The sequence below is a fragment of the Nipponia nippon genome, unplaced genomic scaffold, assembly GCF_047370975.1.
Source record: "Nipponia nippon isolate SJK-2023a ecotype South Korea unplaced genomic scaffold, ASM4737097v1 scaffold_1, whole genome shotgun sequence".
NCBI lineage: Eukaryota > Metazoa > Chordata > Aves > Pelecaniformes > Threskiornithidae > Nipponia > Nipponia nippon.
In genome coordinates this window covers 167,101,957-167,121,431 of record NW_028262290.1, presented here as the reverse complement: position 1 = coordinate 167,121,431, position 19,475 = coordinate 167,101,957, and the positions used below count along the sequence as shown (strand labels likewise).

At 48.1% G+C, this 19,475-nt stretch overlaps 1 protein-coding gene and 1 long non-coding RNA gene across 6 annotated transcripts in view; one reads left to right on the top strand and one right to left on the bottom strand.

Annotated features, from left to right (window-relative positions):
• Window positions 1–4,548: 4,548 nt before the first annotated feature.
• Window positions 4,549–7,028, bottom strand: LOC148057713 (uncharacterized). The gene is made up of 3 exons (XR_015699030.1): window positions 6,494–7,028; window positions 5,054–6,063; window positions 4,549–4,683 (listed from the first exon to the last, which is right to left on the bottom strand). It is a non-coding gene; the product is annotated as an uncharacterized LOC148057713 (long non-coding RNA).
• A 1,135-nt stretch (window positions 7,029–8,163) lies between these two features.
• MAP4 (microtubule associated protein 4) overlaps window positions 8,164–19,475 on the top strand; it is a 171,635-nt gene continuing 160,323 nt past the window's right edge. For 4 of the 5 annotated variants that reach the window (XM_087732482.1, XM_087732475.1, XM_087732492.1 and 1 more), the window contains exon 1: window positions 8,164–8,295. The gene's annotated coding sequence lies outside the window, so the exon portion shown is untranslated. The remainder of the gene's footprint in view (window positions 8,296–19,475) is intronic. The other variant, XM_087732467.1, reaches the window with a different exon arrangement.

The following is a 19,475-nucleotide window of genomic DNA, read 5'->3' as shown; positions in this document are numbered from 1 at the left end:
TATTGTCTGGCTTTTTTTTTATTCCCTACTGGCAATGATGAAATTTTGCAATCAGGTCTCCAGGTCTCTCATGGAGTCCCAAGGGAAGAAATAGTCTTCTAGAAACTGCGTTTACTTTGTCTCTTCCAGAAAGCTGGGGTTTAACAACTTCGTAATTAAATTTTTATATGACAGATTGAGTTTCATCCCTCAGCATTTTCAGGCAACTTTTAATTCTAATGTCATCTACGCTCTGGTTTATATATAATTCAAGTAGCTCTCTGCTGCAGCCGTGTCATGCAGCACAGGGACGCACTTTCACTTTTCTCCTTTGGGCCAGTTTCTAGAAGTTACGCCCTCCTCCCAGCCTTCAGTTTTTTCCTATTACAGTTTTGGATGTGAGATAATTCCTCGGAGATCACCCCAGCCTCGGGGGTTAGCGGATTTTCTCTGGTTCGTATACTCCACTCTGTTTTGGCAGCCAGGGTTTGGGAGCAGATTCAGAAAACCTCTCCAATTGCACGCCTGAAAAACTCATCTCGGTGAGGTAAGACAGTTGAATGTTCTGGAAGGTCCATCTTCCACAGCCTGGTGCTCCACGTCTGCTAAGCTGGGCAGGCTTCGTTAGCTGGTAAAGGCAAATGACTGCGCTGCCTGCCCAGGCGCTGGGCAGCCGGGTCAGTCCAGCACGAGTGGCCGGTGCCGAGGGGCTTGCAGGGAGAGTGGACCATCGCTGGCTTGGCAAAAGCCTTCTCATGAGGCTCCCACGGGACACTGCAGTGAGCCGGGTGTTAGGCGTATGAAGATCTCTGCCTTCTGCTGGACTGTATCTGAACAACTGCTGTTTGGCTTAGGGACAATTCTGCTGCCTCCATTGGCTCAAGCTGCAGGGGAAGGAGGCTTTGGGTCAAGAAGGGCTGAGCTCTGTCCTTGCTGCTAATCTGACACTGCCTTTAATCCACACACAGGGCTCGCTTCTAGCCTGAAAGGATGGTTTTCATGCAGTTTTCATGTGTGGCTCATATTTAAAGCTAAAGCGTATAAATGAAAGCTACACACCCTTTATTTGCATGTCTGAACTGATGAGTGTGCAAAATGGGACCGGCAGGGGCTGCACAGTGTGGACGAGCATCACACGTACCATCTTTCCATCCCACGCGTCCTTCATAGGGTTCACGCAAAGGGACTACCTGCCCAAACTGAAAATAAGCAACGGAAAATGCCCTGGGAATTCTTCAGACAGCCAAAGTGCTCTCAGCCATTTTGATGAACCAAGGGGAATTTCATGGGAGTCAGGTTTCTGAACTGACTGCGTCATTTCAGAAAGGGAGCTTAGGCACCACCGTACATAGCGCTGTCCTGAGTTCTGCCGGCTCTATGAGCAAAAGGAACAAGAAGACGTTAGCGCTTTAAAAGATGAAGTATAATTAAAGTATTGGAACACAGATGAGCGATGTAGGAAATGTATGCAAGAGGTATAGTCTTTCCAAAGACAATAACGATAGTACTGTCTCATCCCACCACAGCAAGGAAGTTGGAGAATTGAAGAGGGTTCACCGAAAGCAGGGAGGGCAGCCATGGAAGAGAGAAGAGCACGTGATGAGCCACAGAGAGATCGGCCATCTCAGAAAAAAAGGGAAGTCAGAAACGGTGTGATGGAACCAGAGAAAATACTGAATGGCCAAGAGAAGGTACAGCAGGAACCTTCCCTTTCTTTTTTTGATGTGACACAAAAGCAAAGGAATTGGAAAGCAGCACTCTCCTAACCATTAATTTGCACATGTACCATTACACTGTGTAACTTGTTGCCACAAGAAAGCGTTGCCGCTGGCTTATTAGGACTCAGAAAGGGAGTGGACCGTTGGGTCCCAGGAATGCCTACAACAGTCATAACGAGGGGTATGGCAAGCGTACCGAACCTCCTGTCCCAGAGCTTCGACCAGTCCAGCAGCCAGAGCGCGGGGTGAGATTCGGCGTGAGGAGATCACCCCCATTTCGGCCTGGCACCAGCTACCGTCAGAGACAAGGGACCACACTAAAAAGACGTGAGGTTTGGTTGCCTTTCGCAATCCCCTCATTTTGTCCAAGCGATGACAGCACACCTCTCAAAACAGAGGCATGGCAATCCTCCAGAGACCTGTGGCCTTCATCTCACCACCCTCAGATCTGCTCCTCCCAGCCTCCAGATGAGTGATCCAAACTTTCCCCTCTGCTGCTCTCTGCGCCTTATCTTGTACCTGATCATCTGAGGAAGGAAGAGAACGGTAAAATTAAAAGAAACTAGGCCCTGACCCCTGGGACGCTCTCCTTGTTGGTGAGGGATCTGACTTGCACAAAACTTCTTGCAGACCTGCAGGGCCTAATGGAGCCGGGCTCTTTGCAGATTGCTTTTCCCCAGAACAGTCATCTTCCGCCTCATCACACAACTTTTGTCAGTCCCGGTTACATGCTCCGTCTGGTTCAGGCTGGAAGCTCCTTGGGGCCCAAAGGCCGCTCACCCTCTCTTGTCCCCCAAGTGCCCTGTGCACCAGAAGCAGGACAGAAATAGCAAATCACCATCAAAGTGATCAGGAGTAATTAGTGAGCTGCATGTTTCGCACAGCAAGGGAGAAAAGCTCTGTGGCTTCAGCAGGGATAGCTGCGCACAGGGGAGAACGTGATCAAAACCCCCTCTCTCCCCCACTTGGTAGTTTGAGGAGAATAATTTGATTGAAAGGCAAATCCTTTAATCTCCAGATATAAATCAACAGAATGGCAGAATTGCTTAGGACAGAGCATAGCATATAGGGCATGTAGCGTACGTCTTTTCCCTTTAAACAAACGCGGGCCCTCCAGCTGTTAACCTATTTATAAAAGGTAACTCAAGGCTACACGCAAACTCCTGAGGACATCTCATTCTGTCATTACAGCACAGGCTCAATTTTTCTGCCTCAGAATAGCTGGGCTTAGTTTACGAAGGCCAAGGCTAGAGAAGAGATCAGCTCTGCCAACCTGATGCTAAAAGCCCTCTCCAGCGCAGAGGAGCAGGATTAAGCCCTCTAGAAGGCCAGGCTGCCCTGCGCTTCCCAGGACGAGGCTCTGCTTAGCTGAAGAGCGATGCAAATAGCTGCTACATCATGACGAGCCTCTGCAGGTTCTCCTCTTCCCGCGTGGGAATGCCCACGCCCTGGTTCACGTGCCGTGTGGGAAGCGTCCCGCACCCTGGGTCACGCACAGCAGGACCTACGACGCAGGAGAGCAGCTAAAGCCGTGCTTTCTGCCGGTGCTCCCGGGGCTGCGGAGCCCTCGGCAGCGGCACTCGCTCCCCCAGCCGCAGCGTAGCACCGCAGCCACCCTCCTCCTCCTCCTCCGCCCCGCACACCGGGTTACAGCTGACAGACAGATCCCAGATCAGGAGATCACGGGGTGCGCCAGCTGCAAGGCAAATCCCATGACCGGTCCGAGAGACTTGACAGGTCTCTGGGATGGCTGGGATCCCTGGCCAAAATTCCATGCCTTCCATTGTGCCGGAGTCAGCTTTGATGAGCCTAACAGCCCTGGCTGGCTGGCGAATATCTGCCAGTGACCCACAATGCTTTTGTTGTCACCGGGGCAGCGTCCTGCCTCGCTCCGACTAGTTAGCTTCTACTTGCATGCCTAATTCATGATAGGGAAGTGGACGTGAAATGGAGACTGCGGCATGGGAGTGAAAGTTGCAGGCTAGTTTTGTAAGAGTATTCAAATTCTCCAAGATGCTTCCAGGCATTCGCTTTCAAAAGCATTCAGAAACCTAAATTTCCTGAAAATGAGAGTCTGTTGGGTGCTGCTATAAGCGTCGAGGCAATTCTCTGCTCTGCTCAAGCACCTTATAGATCTGGTTCCACTTTTTTTCTTTATAGAGGGCTCAGGTTCCTTACTTACTAACTGCCACTGACGAGCACTCATTTTTGGAAATGACCCCTCCGAAGGCTCTGCGGCACGTCTGAAATGAGTGAGAGAGCAGAGGAACGACAGCGAACCCCTCAGCAACAGGCAGCTCTTACAGCAGCACCCCTGCGGAGCCAGGACAAACCCCAGCAGCCCTGCCTCCCCAGCGCTTCTCATGTCGAACGTTCACCTTTGGCTATCACGTCATGTACTTTGAGGAGAGAAAATGACAAACGCTTGACAAATGGGCAAGAAAGCTGCACAGTTTATTACTGTTTCTCTCCAAGACTTTTGCTGCCAGTGGCCTGGAATCAGCAGAGCCAAACCCTGCCACATTACCGAGCGTCCTTAATTTGCACTGGCTCCCATCAAAGTGGCGACGAATGAGCATTTGCCAGAAATGAGCGCTCCCTTCCCAGCTCCCTCGGTGCTCACAGGTGACTCACGATACAAGTCAGGCCTAGGCTTAGGGCAGCCTAGCTGCTGGCCTGCTTTACCTGCCCTGCTGGGCTAAAGGGCCTGGCCAGGGGTGACTCGTTAGGGAGATGAGCTGGTCCCCTTCCCTTTCCCCCATCCACTTTCACTGTCTGGCTTGATGAAAGGGCAGAGCCATTGCCTACTCCCCTACCCTCCCTCCACCCCCGCCAAAAAAAAAGAATAATCCCCTTTGCTATTACAGACACACCTGTAGTGTCTCACAGATTTTGTCTACCATATGACCGAGGAGAGTGGTTCATGCTGCCCTCTCTTTCAGGCCAAATGTAGCCGAGACAGGACTCGGGGAGCCTGGAAAGGCAGCTGGAAAAGCAAGCGGAGAAGTAGGTTATATTCTTTTGAGGGATAAACAAAAAGAAATGAGATGCTCTGAGTTTTTGCATAGGGGAAGTACGTGGGGAGGCAACAAATGGAGTCTGTCCTAAAGCTGCTCCCATCAAGCAAAGAGCAGACTTGAGACTGTAAACTAAGACAAGGAAGTTTCATATTGAACAGTGCGCCACAAAAGCCATGCTAAGCCCGGGCAGAATAATAAAGTTCTGGGCAAGCTAGGCTCGTAAGCACAGTAACAGCTAAGAGAACATGTCAGTCAGTCGTTCATCTAGGGACAAGCCCAGCTGGGATTTCATCCTGCCTTCACGTGGATGATTTCTGAAGAGTTACAGACACTTACCTGTGTGGAGGACAGAGGTGCAGCTCGTATTATATATTGCCTTTCCTTCCTTCCTTCTAGCCAGGAACAAGTTATTCTCTTCTTCCATATAAGCCGAGCTATGAAACACTCTTCCATCCTGCTCCTGCCAATGCCGACGATAAAAATTCAACTGGCTTCAGCTGAAGCAAGACGGGATCTAAGAAAATCAGGAAGCCCGGTTCTCCGTGTACTGAGAAGCTATGCACAATAGGGTTAAAAACCAGAACAGCTTAGGATGTGCAAGGAGCAGGCCACGGAGTACCAAGAAGCAGCTGGCGATGGGGATGAGACAACCAGAAGAATCTGTTCTCAGGCAGCAATGTGTACGGAAGGACAGCGATGGGAGACAGCTGCCCGGACGGTGATGCTACGAGCCAGAGAAACAGACTGACTTCCTTTCAGTGGAAGGAAAAACCACAGCTTTGGGGCTGGCGGTAGCCCACCTCCCAGGGCTTACAAAGGCAGGTTTTGTAAAGTGGGAAGCCCCTTGTGCAATGAAATAGGGATGTTTGGATTAAGGCAAAGTTGCCTGGTGCAAGGTATAGTTTACAGTGGACACACCTATGGCATTAAAGGGCTGTGACCGGCTCGGATTTATGATAGTAAGGTGTGCCTGGCTGGAACTAGGGCGAGTTAGCAAAGCTGCCGCTTGACAGGGTGAGGTCTGGACACTTCTGTCTCCTTAAAACACCGATCGTTTGCTCCTGTGTGACCACTGGGCCTCGGAGGTTAGGCTTTGGAGTCTTCAGTTTTTCTTTTGGGGAATAAATTCAGGGCTCGGTGAACAACCAGAAGTTGAAGGCAAAAGCAGGTCAGGCCAGTGGTCAGACGTCCTCCCTAACACGGCGCCGATGTAACCCACTGCTTTTTGTTGTATTACAATGCCGGCTCCACACACACGGGGATTAGTCCTGCACTCGAAGCAGGGTCTGCCCTGTCTCGGAGAGCACCTCGCAGAACGGCTCCAGAGGAGAAGAGAGGTGGATTTACTAAGGGGAGAGAGAGGGATCTTTAAGCCTGTGATGATCTGAAAAGCCCAGGGTAGGCTGGGACAGCCCTGAAATTCAAACCGTCGCCCGATCCTCCCAAAGAAAGCCATTAGGATGCTATTTTATCTTGGAGCTTAAAAATAGCACGTGGTACCAGCAGTTGTTATATATATGCCTTTCATCAGGCCACAGGACTTCCCCTCCCGAGCTGTGGCCCTGGAGCCGTACCCACGCTCTCAAGTTTGGGAGGAGGGGGGAGGCAGAAGCTGCAACCATAACTCTACACGGAGGGGGTGTGCCCCCTTCCACAGCCTGATGCGAAGGGTGTTTCCTCCCTCGAGTGACCAGACATAGGAGACACACCTATTTTTGTTTTAATTTAGTCACCACACTTCGATTTTCTTATCTAGCAGGCCAATGTGTCACATACTCTGATGAGATTTAGTAGCTCTGTAGCTCCCTCCGGTCAGGCGAGTGACACGTACACCCCTTGGGCGCATGCAGGAACCTTGCTGTCAGCAGTCAGGGGATGATCTCCCTTCTTTCTGGATTAACTCGCATAATAGGTTGTAATGGTTTAAACCCTGAAGAATGAGGCTGAATATTCCTCCTGCGGGGTCCTTGTCACTGTACCAATACCGGATGGTCGCACCTTTCTCTTGTCTGCACACCAGGGAGTTTCAGCCATGTGCATCACAGCTACACCTGCTGTAAAAAGCATGTCCTTTCACCACTTACCGTCCTGCTATCTACATTTCATCCCTCTATCTTGTTCTCCCGTCCTTCTCCTGTCCTCCTGCACGCAAGGAGGGTTGCATTTCTGGACCAGCAAGGCCACGGTGGAATCTAAGCAAAAGCACCAGTGGTACCTGCCGTTCAGCCACCCGGAGCGGAGGTGAACTCTCCACCTGTCCCTGGACACTATGTTTTACAGCAAGCCTCCTTCCAGCTACTTCACCGCACTGATGAGCCCTCCTGTCCAACACAGGCACGCCTGCGCTCCCAGGACATCCCCCACCACACGTAGTCCTTTCCTGCCCCACCTCGCCCTCCCCGAGCCACGGCATCTCCTTCATCTCCTGTCAGCGTCATCCACCCTCAAACTTCTCTTTCTCTTTGAACAACCATCTTGGTCCCCAGCGGCGAGATGACAAAGCTTTGCTGCCAGGAGCCGAAATGTGCCGCTTGCCCTTCCTCGCTGCGTGTCAGCGCTGTACGCGCGCCAATGCCGGGGCTGCTCCCCGCTGCCTGGGGAGGGGGCCTGCTCTTGCCACCCCCCGAAGACCGCACCAACCCCAAACCACTGCTGCAAAGGCACCTTCCTGTCCCCGCCAGCACCCAGGGGATCCCCAGCCGAGCTCAGGCCCCACGCTCCCTCACCCTATCCCCCTGGGCCCTTCCCTGTCACCTCCTAGCGCCCTCGCCGCCATCTCCCCTCACCGCTTCCCCCCAGCCGCCATCTCCCCTCACCGCTTCCCCCCAGCCGCCATCTCCCCTCACCGCTTCCCCCCAGCTGCCTTCCACCCCCAGCCACATCCCCTCGGCCCCCTCTCCGCTTCCCCCCAGCCCCGTCCCCTCGGCCCCCCGTCTCCTCAGCCCCGTCCCCTCAGCTCCCTCTCTCCTCAGCCACGTCCCCCCAGGCCTCCATCCGCCCAGCCCAAACTCCCCCACCCCGCCTCCCCACACCTCCCCTCTCTGCTCCCCCTCAGCCCCTTCCCCTCGCCCCGCAGCCGCCCCCCTCCCCCTCCCCCTCCCCCTCCCCCTCCCCCTCCCCTCCCCCTCCTCCTCCTCCTCCTCCTCCTCCTCCTCCTCCTCCTCCTCCTCGGCCCCCCTCCCCTCAGCCGCCCCCTTCCCCTCCGGCCGCTCCCCTCTCCCCTCAGCCCGCCCCCGCCGCCCCGCAGCCCCGCCCCGCCCCACCCAGCGCCATGGCCCCCTCCGCGCCGCACCCTACCCCGCTGCCCTGTCACTGCAGCACCGCCTCAGCCCCGCCCGCCGCCCGCCCGGCCCTGCGCCGCCCGCGCTCCCGGGGATTGGCGGGCGGCGGGCGCGGCGCGGCGCTATTGGCCGAGCGGCCGAGGGCCCGCCCGCGGCGCTAGCAGGGTAGTGCGCTCGGCGTGAGGCCAGCGGCGGCTCCGTTCCCTCCTCCTCCCCCGGCCGGGCCCGCAGGGGAGAGTGACACTCACCAGGCGGCTCCGTCCCGGCGGCAGCCCCCCGTGTCCCCCTCTGCCTCCGGTAAGGGCCGCCGCGGGGGCTGCCGCCGCGGGCGGGCAGGGGGCGCGGGGACACCCGGCTCCGGGCGGGGAGCGGGCGCGGCCGCGCTCTGAGGCGATGGAGGGGCGGCCCGGGCCGGGCGCGGGGGCTCGGGCCTCGCCCTTGTGGGGGGCGCGGGCGGCCTGAGGCCCCGCGGAGCGGGGAGGGCCGCGGGGGGCCGAGCGGGCGGGCGGGGGGCGGCGGCCGTCGTGGGCCCTTTGTGAGGGGCGCGGGGGGGGGGGGGCGGGCGGGCTGCGGCGGTTGGCAGCCGGCGGCGCGGGAGCCGGGGCGGGCTGCGGCGCGGGGGTGACAGGGCAGCGGCGGGGAGGAGGGTCCCGGAGCATCGGGAGAGCCTCTGCCCGGAGGAGTTTGCGGCGGGGTCATCCCGGAGGAAGTGGGAGCCGCCGGGGAGCGGCTTTGTTGCGCGGGGGGGAGAGGCTGAGGTGCTCCTGGGGAGGGCTGCTGCTTCTGCAGCTTCATTTCACGCAGCGCTCTTTCAGAGCTGCCTCCCCCCAAGCGCATAGGAAAGGCGCTTTTTGGTCGAGGGCAACGCTGTGCATCGGCCCTTCTCCTTGGGACCTCGCAAAACTTTTTGTAACGTGGTTTCCCCCCGTCCTTCCCCGCCATCCTTCTGTCTGGCCAGCCTCCTTCCCTGCTTTATAAGGATCGTTGTGGCGTTGCATCAGGGGATATTTGCGCTGTAATTCGGTAACGTAGAAGGGATAAGTATTTGCAGCGTTGCCGCTCGCTCGCAGCTTGGCGCGATGGGTGTGGCGAGCGGGCTGGATGCGGCAGACTCGAGGCCTATATGGTCGCGTTGCCCAGTCATCGGCAGAGTCAAACATTCGTCTGTTTATATAGATCGGGCCCGGTTTCAAGATGAGCAAACTTCTTTTAGGAAGAAGAGTTGTAGTTTTAAGTCTTAAACAAACAGCAAGACGTAAGATTGCTGCTAATAAGTTTAAACTCGAGACAGTGAAGTTTTTGGTTCCGATGATGCTGTTCTACTGACAAAAGCTAAGTGTATCTTGCTGTAGGTAGCCTGCTTTGTTGTAAACTCTGCTTCTCTTAGAGAGGTGTGCTAAATGCATGATCTGTGAAGATATTAAACCTGAATTTAGATGTTGGGGGTTTTTTTTAGGTTCTTCTTGATAACTCTTACTTGGTTGTTCACTCTGATTTCTTTCCCCTGATTGAGGAACAAATATGGATTTAACAAATAAACTCATTTATTTTAGCTTTTTTAAAAGTGTGGGGGTGTTTTTTGTTGTTTTTTTGTTTGTTTTTTTTTAAAGCTGGACTCCTGTATTCAATGAACTGTGTTCTTCCCGGCTTACAATTTCAGCAGAGTATCTGAAAGGCTTCTTGAATAATATAATAGACATCTAAGTACTTTCTCGGTGTTTCAGCTCGTGGAATAGCAAGCCTTGCTCGGTGCCTCCTTATGCCCTCTTTGTGCAGGGCTCTGTGTGCGACGCTGCCGTCGCTTCGTTTTGTAAACTGAAAGGACAGGGCTGTGCTGGGGTTTTACAACTGGAAAGCTTGTTTCCCCTTTGCTAGGGCTTGAGTGTTCCATCTGGTGGTGTATGTTTTACTGGTATTTTATATATATATACATATATATATGTACACACATATAAGGTGCTGTTGTAGCTTGATCAACTTTTCCTTTATTTGAGAAATAAATCGTAACTCAAAAATATTCAATGTAGCAATACAATTATGGTAAAAGTGATATTGGCTGGACAGACCTGCCTGTGTTAAAATTGCTTTAATTTTTTTTTGTTTGTTTGTTTTTCCTTATGAGAACTGGTGAAATTTCTGATTATCCTTTCAGATGCATTTTGGAGGATTCATGGACTTTTTTTTTTTTTTTAAATTTTTATCTTTTTTGCCTTCTTCACATCAGAAAAGATGGGCTTTTTCAATTCTAAAAAGAGCTTAACTGACTTGCTATTGCAATAGCAGCAATATCCTGTCTCTTCTGTTTTCTTTGGTAGTAATTACACGTTAGTGACAAATAATAAGCTTGAAGGCAGAGTAGTTGATGTGTTTGTGAATGTGATTGTTGACTCTCAAACTGAAGGACATGGATATTATTAAATCTGTATTATGTGTCTGGGCAGAAATGACATCAGGGAAGTATGAAATAATACAAAGAAGTGTCAGTGGTTTGAAGATCAGGGCCCTGCAAGTTCAGCTAGAGCGCAGTGTTGCCATGGGCACGGTTTTGTGGGTCACCCCTTGTTCCCCCCGAGTCCTCAGATGATACTAGGAGAGGATTAAGTCACTCTTGTCCTTAAAGAGCAAATGGGAAGCCTGTTGGTAGTACGCTTGTGCCAGCGGGTACTCACTGAAGCTTTAATATCTGACTTTATCAGATTGTTTCTTAAAAGCTAATGACTCTGCCAGTCAGATTACATGTTGCTGGCCGGTGATCCTCGGGCAGGCTCCGAGGAGCGTCGAACACCACAGCTCAGCTCTGGGAACTGCAGAACCTCACCCTTGCAGGATATCTGGAGATCTGTTTTAACAAGTTGCCTAATTTGTCTGTGGGAAACTTTGAAGGTTACGAGTAGTGTGGTGTTGTGGATAAAGGCATCGCTTTAGCCCTTGCCCACTGCTTTGTATGGGTTGGCTGTGGGCATCGTAGAGAGTGGAGCAAAGAGACCAGGAGGTGAATAATTGCACTACAGGCTTCCCATAAACTGTTGAAACCAACTTGGACTCGCTCTGGCATCTGCGTATGCCAAGCCTTACAGTACTGGTAAGTGTCGTTTAAAGGCAGCAATGCTACTTCTGAAGTACTTGGGTTTAGAGTGCTCCTTCGTTTCCCTTCCAGGGACGCGGGACAATTACGTCTAGGTTTTAAATACCAAAGTATTGCTTAAACTGTTCTTTCTATCATGATATTAAACACCCCCACCCCTCTAACAACATAAGCACAAGACAACCCGCTCAACAGAAGTACAATGAAAATAGAAGCAACTTGGTTTTTTGAAGGGGCAGTAGGTAAGGCTGTGTGGAGGGTGGGACGTGGCTTGATTTCCAGTCTTAAGCTCGTTTTATAAAGTCTGATGAATACTCGGTTTAAACAAACGAATTGCATATTCTTTCTGGTGTTTGTGAAAGGGCTGACGCAGCCTTAGTTTTAGCGAATGGAACTATAATTATATTTGAGGTCCCAACCCCTGTAGTATTTTAGTGGTTACCTCTCTTCCCTAGAAATAAATGAATCTGAGCCATTAAATCTGATTTGAATTCTTGCAGAGTTCAGGTCTAGTTTGGAGCCATAGCTGTTAGCACTGTTCTTGCTCTCCTGTACTATTCTTAAGCTTACCTCCTGTTTGTTAAACTCTCTATCAATATCTGCAGCTAATAACTCCGTATTTAAATGACACTTATCTCTATGTACGTAGCACTGATGTGCAGGCTTCCAAATTCCGATACGTACAAAACTTATGACTAAGGGAAACCACTGGTCAGACAGGGTATAAGTCTGTCAAGATGAATTCAACCTACTTGCAATTCAAGTGAAAGTGGTGGTTACTTAAAAGCCAAATAATGTAAACTATACCTTGTTTTGGTCCAAAAAAAAAATCCCAAATAATTTAGTTTGCTAGTCCAGACATAGATTGAAAGATAAAATTCCACTCTGCTCCTCTGAGAACGAAGAGTTCAAGGCACATTACTCATCATGTTGTTGCTAGTCTGACTGTAGATGGCAAAATTATATTTTGTGTGTGTGCTGCTGGAGTTTCAAAGGCACACTTGAAGAAGCTAATATCGCTCTGAAAGGCGGATAGTTATTTCCTGTAGCTTCATGTTTACACTTCTTGTCCCAACTAAAATAGATCAATCTCTTGCTTAGTCAAATGTCTGTGTATATGACTTCCTCATGTCTTAACAGTGCAATCGAGCTGATTTTCTTTGCCTTTTTTTTTTTTTTTCCCTTGAAGGCAAATTAAATTATACTCAGCTGTAGATCAGAGAAACGCAGGGGTCTGTGATTACAGCAGACAGTATGGTGGCAGAACAGCTTGAGCCTGAGCCATCATCGCTGCCGTCATCTGCTACAGAGAGTTCATCTCCCAGAAGAAAGGGCAGATGCACTTTGGATCAGACTCTTGAGGAGGTGGCATAAAAGCTGGGCTGAACAAAGTACAGCTCATGTGAATTATGCGTACAGGTAGGCTCGCACAGCAGGCAAACCCGCGTTTCCCTTGTGGTGAACTTCTCCTTCCTCCTACAACTCAGAAGCTAATTTCATGACTTAGTATTTTGCACATGTAAAAGAATTTCTTGTGGGAAGAAAAGGTCAGTGAAATCAGTTGCTGTAGATGTTATGCAGATTTTAACTTGGTAACGATAAGAATAAAATACTTCTGGCTTACACTGGTGCCCTGTGTTGCTCTTGGGGAGGCTTCTTAATAAAGTTTTTGAAATTTAAATGTTAGAAATTATTAAATATTAAAGTTATTTAAAATTATTGGGAATTCTAACGCCAAAGGATTATGGACAGACCTTAGCGTGATGCTTAAGTAGTATTTAAGCTCCAGCACTCCTAAAAATATATATCAGGATAGTGCTGAGGGTTTGGCGGGGGGGGCTCTGTTCCCAAACAAGATTAGTCTTAGACTCCTCTGAGTAAGATGTTAAATTCTGTGTATTCTCATACAAGCCCATATTTTGTAAACGTTGGTATGTTTGATAGCAGAACATTTGCAGTTGTTGCTCTAGAGAGCAGGGGAGATGCTGTGTTAATGGGAAGCGTAGGTCTGAAAAATAGATGTAGATGTAAATGATGGTATATTCAAACTCCATAATATGCTTTCTTCCTGTGAAGTGTCTGCTGGAAGGCAGGAGGAGGCTGGGTTACTTATTCTGTTGCTTTACATACATCCTCTCCTAGAAATGGGGAGGGAAGGGTCTGATTTCTTCCCTGCCTACCCAGCCTCCTCCCTACTGGAGAAGGATATTTCTCATTGTTTTTTTTTTAATCCTTGCCTGTCCTCTTATGAATTCTCCTCTGAGAGAGTGGCAGCTGCTGAATTAGTCGTTCTCCCAAGAACTAGCAAGATACTAACTTCGAGATGAAGCTGGCAATATCCCTGTGGTTTGGACAAAACTAGCAAAAAACCATGAGTTGTGGTTGCGTTATTCAGGCAGGTTTGTGTAATGCAATAGGCCCTGTATTAGCTTTCCTTTGCGAAGGTTAGATTTCTAGTCTCTTGGAGCGGTAACTTTTCTCTGTAAAGAGACACTAGTAGACAAACACAGGTCTGGAATCTCGGTACCCTGCCCAAAATGATTGTGTTGGCATGGCGGAAGATTTGATATGTGGGTGGAAATAAGGTTAAGTATTAGGTATATCCTCGCATGCTGGATGACGTGACACGCGTGGTGTAGCTGGAGATTAAAATGGGATGAGCAGTTCACTCCTGCTGCATTCTGGCTATCAGGCTACTTGTGTAGCTGCAGGAAGCTTCCAGGAGAAGTATGCAGTTAATCGCATCCATTAGCATGATTAAAACCCTGATTAGCCTGTGTCACTCACTCCCATTCTCTACCTACATTTCGCCCCTTTTATCCGGAGTATTTGCAAGTATGAGCATAAGGCTGAGAACAATGCAGGCTCAAACCCAAGGGGTGGTCACTGGGCTTTTAAATGTATCAAAGAATTCTGGGCTTTATATTGTTATAACAGGCAAGTTCTTCAATAAGCCCTACAGCTGCTGTCTGAACAGAAAATCTTAAAAATCAGCCCTTCGCAGATAGAGGATCCTCAGCAAGATTGTCAGGAATCCAGCTGAACACGAAGTAGGCTTGTCTTGCTAGTCAGTCAAGTGCTCATAGCTTGCTAATGTTTCATATCTACTGTGTACTAATGTTTTAATTTTAACACCTCTGTCCACATTTGATGATGATCTCTTCATGTTGGTTGGCATGTTGGGTCGGTGCTGCCCTTGCCTCTAATGGCCAGGGCTAAAATGGGCCAGAGTGAGTCATACGTGGATGTAATCCTATGGAAAGATGATCGGTTTTAGGCTGAAATTAAGCCTAGGGGAACTGCTTGCAGATAGGCTGGTTGGATTTTGGCAAGGACTAATTAGAAATGAAAAAAGCAAAAAAGGGAGGTCATTTTGTAAATTCCGTTGTGCAAAAACTCTCCCTTTTTAAAACTTTACTTGTTGTGGAGATACTGTACAGATGAAAGTTAGATCTTTTTGAAAAGGCAAGCTTCTTTCTGAGTATTAGGTCATTCCAACACATTCCCGCCTGGGGGTGAGTCATTGTTCCTTTTGTAAAATTGCATTAGAGCTACATCATCCTGAAAAGCTGTTTTTCAGCTGAATTTAGGGTGTTGACACTTGCTTTAAACAAAGTTAAAACTATGGGAGCATTTATCAGATGAATTTCAAAGTATGTTTACATACTCTTGAGTTACGACTCCTGAAGTGCTAGAATATGAGATCAATTCATACTTGGTAGTGAAAACCCTCTGGTGCTGGGGACGCCGCTTTCCGAGCGTGCGGGGTTTCATCCCCCCCCGCCCACTGGGGTTTTGAACCCTCAGTGCTCAAACCGAGGATTACAGCGTATGTGTACGTGTAACTTAACTGATGTCTGTGCAATGCTTGACCCTCTGAAAGGGGCGAAGCAGCATGCATGTGCTTTTGCTTGGTCTTGTTTCCTCCTCCCCAGCTGGTCACTTGTTTCTTGCGCCGTGGTATGTCTAACTGTAGCTCTTTGCTACAGATACTCTGGCAGTTTGTCCTTCTAGGAGTGTGATACTGCGAGTTTGTTTCCATAGTATGGCTTTTTTTTTTTTCTAAAACAAAACTGGCTTGAGGTTGCAGCCTTCTTCCACATTAAATTTTTTTTATTTTTTTAATTGTGCTGTTATGCCAACATAACTATATGTGCTGTAAAATGGGTCAGTGACCAGGTGGGATTTCTAGAACTATTTTTAGGAGCTGCATCAGTTCTATTAAAGGGTAAGTAGAAACAACTAGTTGGAGAAGGGGATGCCAAGCATACATCAAACTGGCTTTCTGTTGGGGACAACGCGATGGAGAAGCACTGTCAATGGCGTGACTGAATGCGAGCAGTGCAAAGCATTAGGCCTTGGGGGTGGAAAATCCAACCCCAAACCATACACACCTTCGATTGGAGTGGCTTAAGCTGCCAGGCATGCCAGGAGGTTAATGGATTCTGAAAGTTGTGTTTAGTGACAGTTTTCCTTTAATCCCCTCTGGAAAGCACCATGCATTTTCTAAGCTTTTAGTTATCAGTAGTTTAAATTTGGCTGGGTTTCAGGCATATTAAGAGGCAGAGGTCTGCCGTTTGGTAAAAAGCTGTTTATCGTGGGTTAGGCTAAAGGTCCGCCTGGTCTAGTAGGTGCTCTTGGCAGTGACTGACGAGGCCTGCTCGGGAAGTTCTCGTGCGCTCTGCTCCCCTGTGGGTAAGTGTGGCTTGACCCACGCTTGAGCAATCCTGTAAAATTATCGGTGATGCGAGATCTGAAATGCTGTTAGGAATATTGAGGAAAACCCTATTGCAAACAGCAGCTTACGGAAAGCATTTTTAAGCGTAATTGTTAGTACTGCTCGTAGCAATTCTAAGTGCTTAATTCCTGCCTGTAACCTGATTATTGTCTATGCTAAGGTTCCCTTTCGGTTGGACTGAAATGGTGTTAACAAGAAACACGTGAATATTGAGTTTGGAACTTTTTCTTTTGGTCGTTGCTGATTGGGGTTTTTTTTTCCCCTCTCATCCCTTTCCAGTCCTCCTCTTGGTGTTTGTTTTTTTTTTTGTGTGTGTTGTGGTTTTTTTTTGTGGATGGTATTTTTTTGGTTTGTTTGGGCTTTTTTTGTTTTCCTTTTAAACCTTGAGTATTCTGCTTCTCTTAATTTTCTGACTCTGTGAAGGCTATTTCTCTGTTTCTCTATTGCAACTTTATTATGTGTAGTGCTTGTTTTAAAGATGCTTTTCTGCACTGGTCTGAAGGAATCTCTGAGCAGTTTTTCTGCTGTCCATAGGTAACTAATTAATACTAGTGAAAGTAATTGGAAACTTAACAACTGTGGAAGAGCAAAGACAAAAGTCCACAAGCCAGCTCCAGCAGAGGCTTCAAATTAGGCTCTGCAGACATAAGAGGTAAAGAATGAGACAAAGAACTGAGTCACCATCCCTTCCTTCCTTCTGACTCTTGTGGTGGGAGTGAATCGCTTTTCTTTTTGGTCATGAATCAAAGCAATTAGAAAAAGGGTTCTAGATGCTAAGAGCTAGATGATTCGGACTCCTTACTTAGCAGGAGCTGTGGATTTTAAAGTGATATGCAGTAGTAACTTAAATATTTATATTAGGGATCCAATAAAAGATCATAACATAAGTTATTGATGCACAGAAGTATTACTTCGATTATAACTTCATATATGCTAATGTTTTCTTTTATCCCTGAAAAGGCAGAGAGAAACCTCTGGAAAGAAGTGGGATGTAGAAGGAAACCTTAAAATGCTCTTGAGATTCTGGAGGAAATGTTTGGTCAGGACAGCAGTCGGTACTTGTGATTTGGGAGCCTGCGCTCCTGCTGAGGCTTGCGGAACGCAGCTCCGGGGTGTAAGCTGGTTCCACCTACACCAGCCGAGCCGGACAAAATGATGGGACATCACCAGGAACTCTGTAAAACTGGTGAGCGTTGTCGAGGTTTAAATCTCGCATTAAATGCTTTCGGGATGACGTGCCATAACGCTTGTCACCCAGTATACCTATCAAGTGGTACTACTGTGCCACCACGGTGGTGGGAGCTCTGTAGGATGCTGTGGGTGGCTCAAGCTATATTTTATGCAACAAATTTGCACTTGCATATGAAGCTACAATGTACGTAATCTGCAGTGTTAACTTTTTTCAGGATATCCTTACGCTTAAAGCATATATATTATTTTTTCTTAGACTATATTTTAACCTATTTAAGCATTTACAACGTGAGAATTAAAGGATATATCCGTCTCGTCTTCTGAGGACTGGATTTTTTTTTTTTAACTGGTCTTTTAGGTAAAATGTACTTTTTTTTTTTCTTGCGTTGGGATTTGGACAGAGCATGTAGGGCAATAGGATCAAGTGTCACATTGGGGATTACATATTTGTCCCGGAGTGACCCTCTTAATAGCTTGCATTGGTATAATTGGTGAATGACTGACTGGATTTATAGGGATGTATATCTGCATTAGCACTGGTTCGATGTAACCCTAGCTTATTTACTTTTGGTTCAACCTATTTTCAGCTTGGGAATTCACTTTTAAGGAGAGACCCTATAATTTGCCTCAAACTAGCGCTTCCAGGCTTATATTTCCCCTTAAAAATAATGGTGGCTTTATGAGGAATGATAGTTCTACGTCCGGATGTAGAGGAGTATCGCATGGCATTGTCTAGTTGCCGAAAACCAAATTTGTCCAATAAGCTGTATATTTATTTGAGACCTGGGGAGGTCAATGGTGTTTAAAAAAAAATTGTTGCGTCAGTAGTTGTTGTCTTGTTCTTAAAGCTGTAACAATGCTTGAACTCATGGTACCTATGTTATTTTGATGTGCTGTATTCCTTTAACTGGTAGCTTCTATGAAATTTCCCTCTCCTATAATGAATAAATATGAATTTGAAAGAGTTGGGGAACATAAAGAAACTCCTTGCAATTCCAAGCTTAGTTTTCTCCAGCTGAGGTTTTCAACTTGCCAAATGGCTGGTATTGCTAAAAGACTTACCCTGTGGGCACATCCCTCTATAATCTAAACGTGGCTCTTGCAGGATCCTCTGCATCTGGTGCTGGGTATTGCTGGAGATGGTAACTTCGCTAGGATTTTCCCTTTTAATCTAGTCTGTAGTTCCCCGTGCTCGTCTGCAGTTAACGCATGCTCCTCTCCGCTGGCAGAATCTCCTAGAATCACGTTCAGGTAACGATGGATCAGTAAATGGTTGTGATGCACTAAACAAGAAAAGCCAAATTTGTCAAGTCACAGCAGACAGCCGTGTTGTACATTAAATCTCCTTACATGTTTGACAAAGGCCTTTAGTTCTAAAGCATTGATTTGTTTTTTTCTTAATTACCGTGAGCTGTGTCTGTGCTACAGGTTCTACTCTGCTACCCGACTACCGCTGCGCTCCTCTCTCCACTTCTCTCTTCTCTGCATCTGTGTCGGCTGAACTTGCATCTGACCTATGCTGTCATTTTCCTCCCTTAGTTGTGTTTCTTGCCTACCAGATCCTGTTTATAGCCCCCCTGAATGTATTGAATGTGGAGTGGCTTTCTTTTTTGCTTCAAAGGCCTTTTAAAAAGACTGTTTGAGGGTTGATTGGAGCACGTAACTTAATACAATGCTCCTAAAAATCCTAACTCTGGCTGGCATCAGCTGGTGCTGTGTCTTATTTAAACATACTGCAGACTTCTCGATGTTTTCCCCCCGGGGGACCGACTTCCTGCGATAAAATGAGATTCCCTTTTAAAGCAGAGGTCCGCGGTTATATAATGAGAGTAGGAAATGGTCCAGAAGTGACACTGGGAGAATAGAACAGTTATTTTGGTAACGGACTGTTAGACAGGAGAACAGAAAATACGCTCAGGACTGTACTAGTAACTTGAATTCTCTTTGGAAAGTGAGAGGAATACACTTAAGGAATTAAGTAAGTGACCAGGTCAGAGCAGTGGAAGGGAGGTTACGCTAAGGACAAACTTGTACAGTGCATGTCTAGAATTCATTTTAAAAAATTTAACTCTTTCCAAGCTACTCTTAATCTCCTCAAACTGCTGTGTTGTCCTTAAGCATAATGTGTCTTCAAGTTTGAACCTCCAAGAGCCATGCCGGCTTTTGCTTTTTTGAAGACGTGAATGTAAGTTACTTTTTCATTTGTGGGTGTGGGTTTGTGTTCTCCCCTCTCCCCCAGTAATGCCAGACCAGGGAATTTCTTTTTTCCACCTGCATTTTCTGTTCCCCATTACCAGTATGGCAATCTTGCAAAGAATTATGCCGTAGTCAGTAGTTAAAACTGGCTTTTTATGCTATTGGTAGGGCAATATTGAAATTCCTAAATCAGATCACCTTTACTCAACAGGGATTGCTAGGAGGCAGTGAACAAACAGGGAAGCCAACTGGATTCTGGCAGGGCGT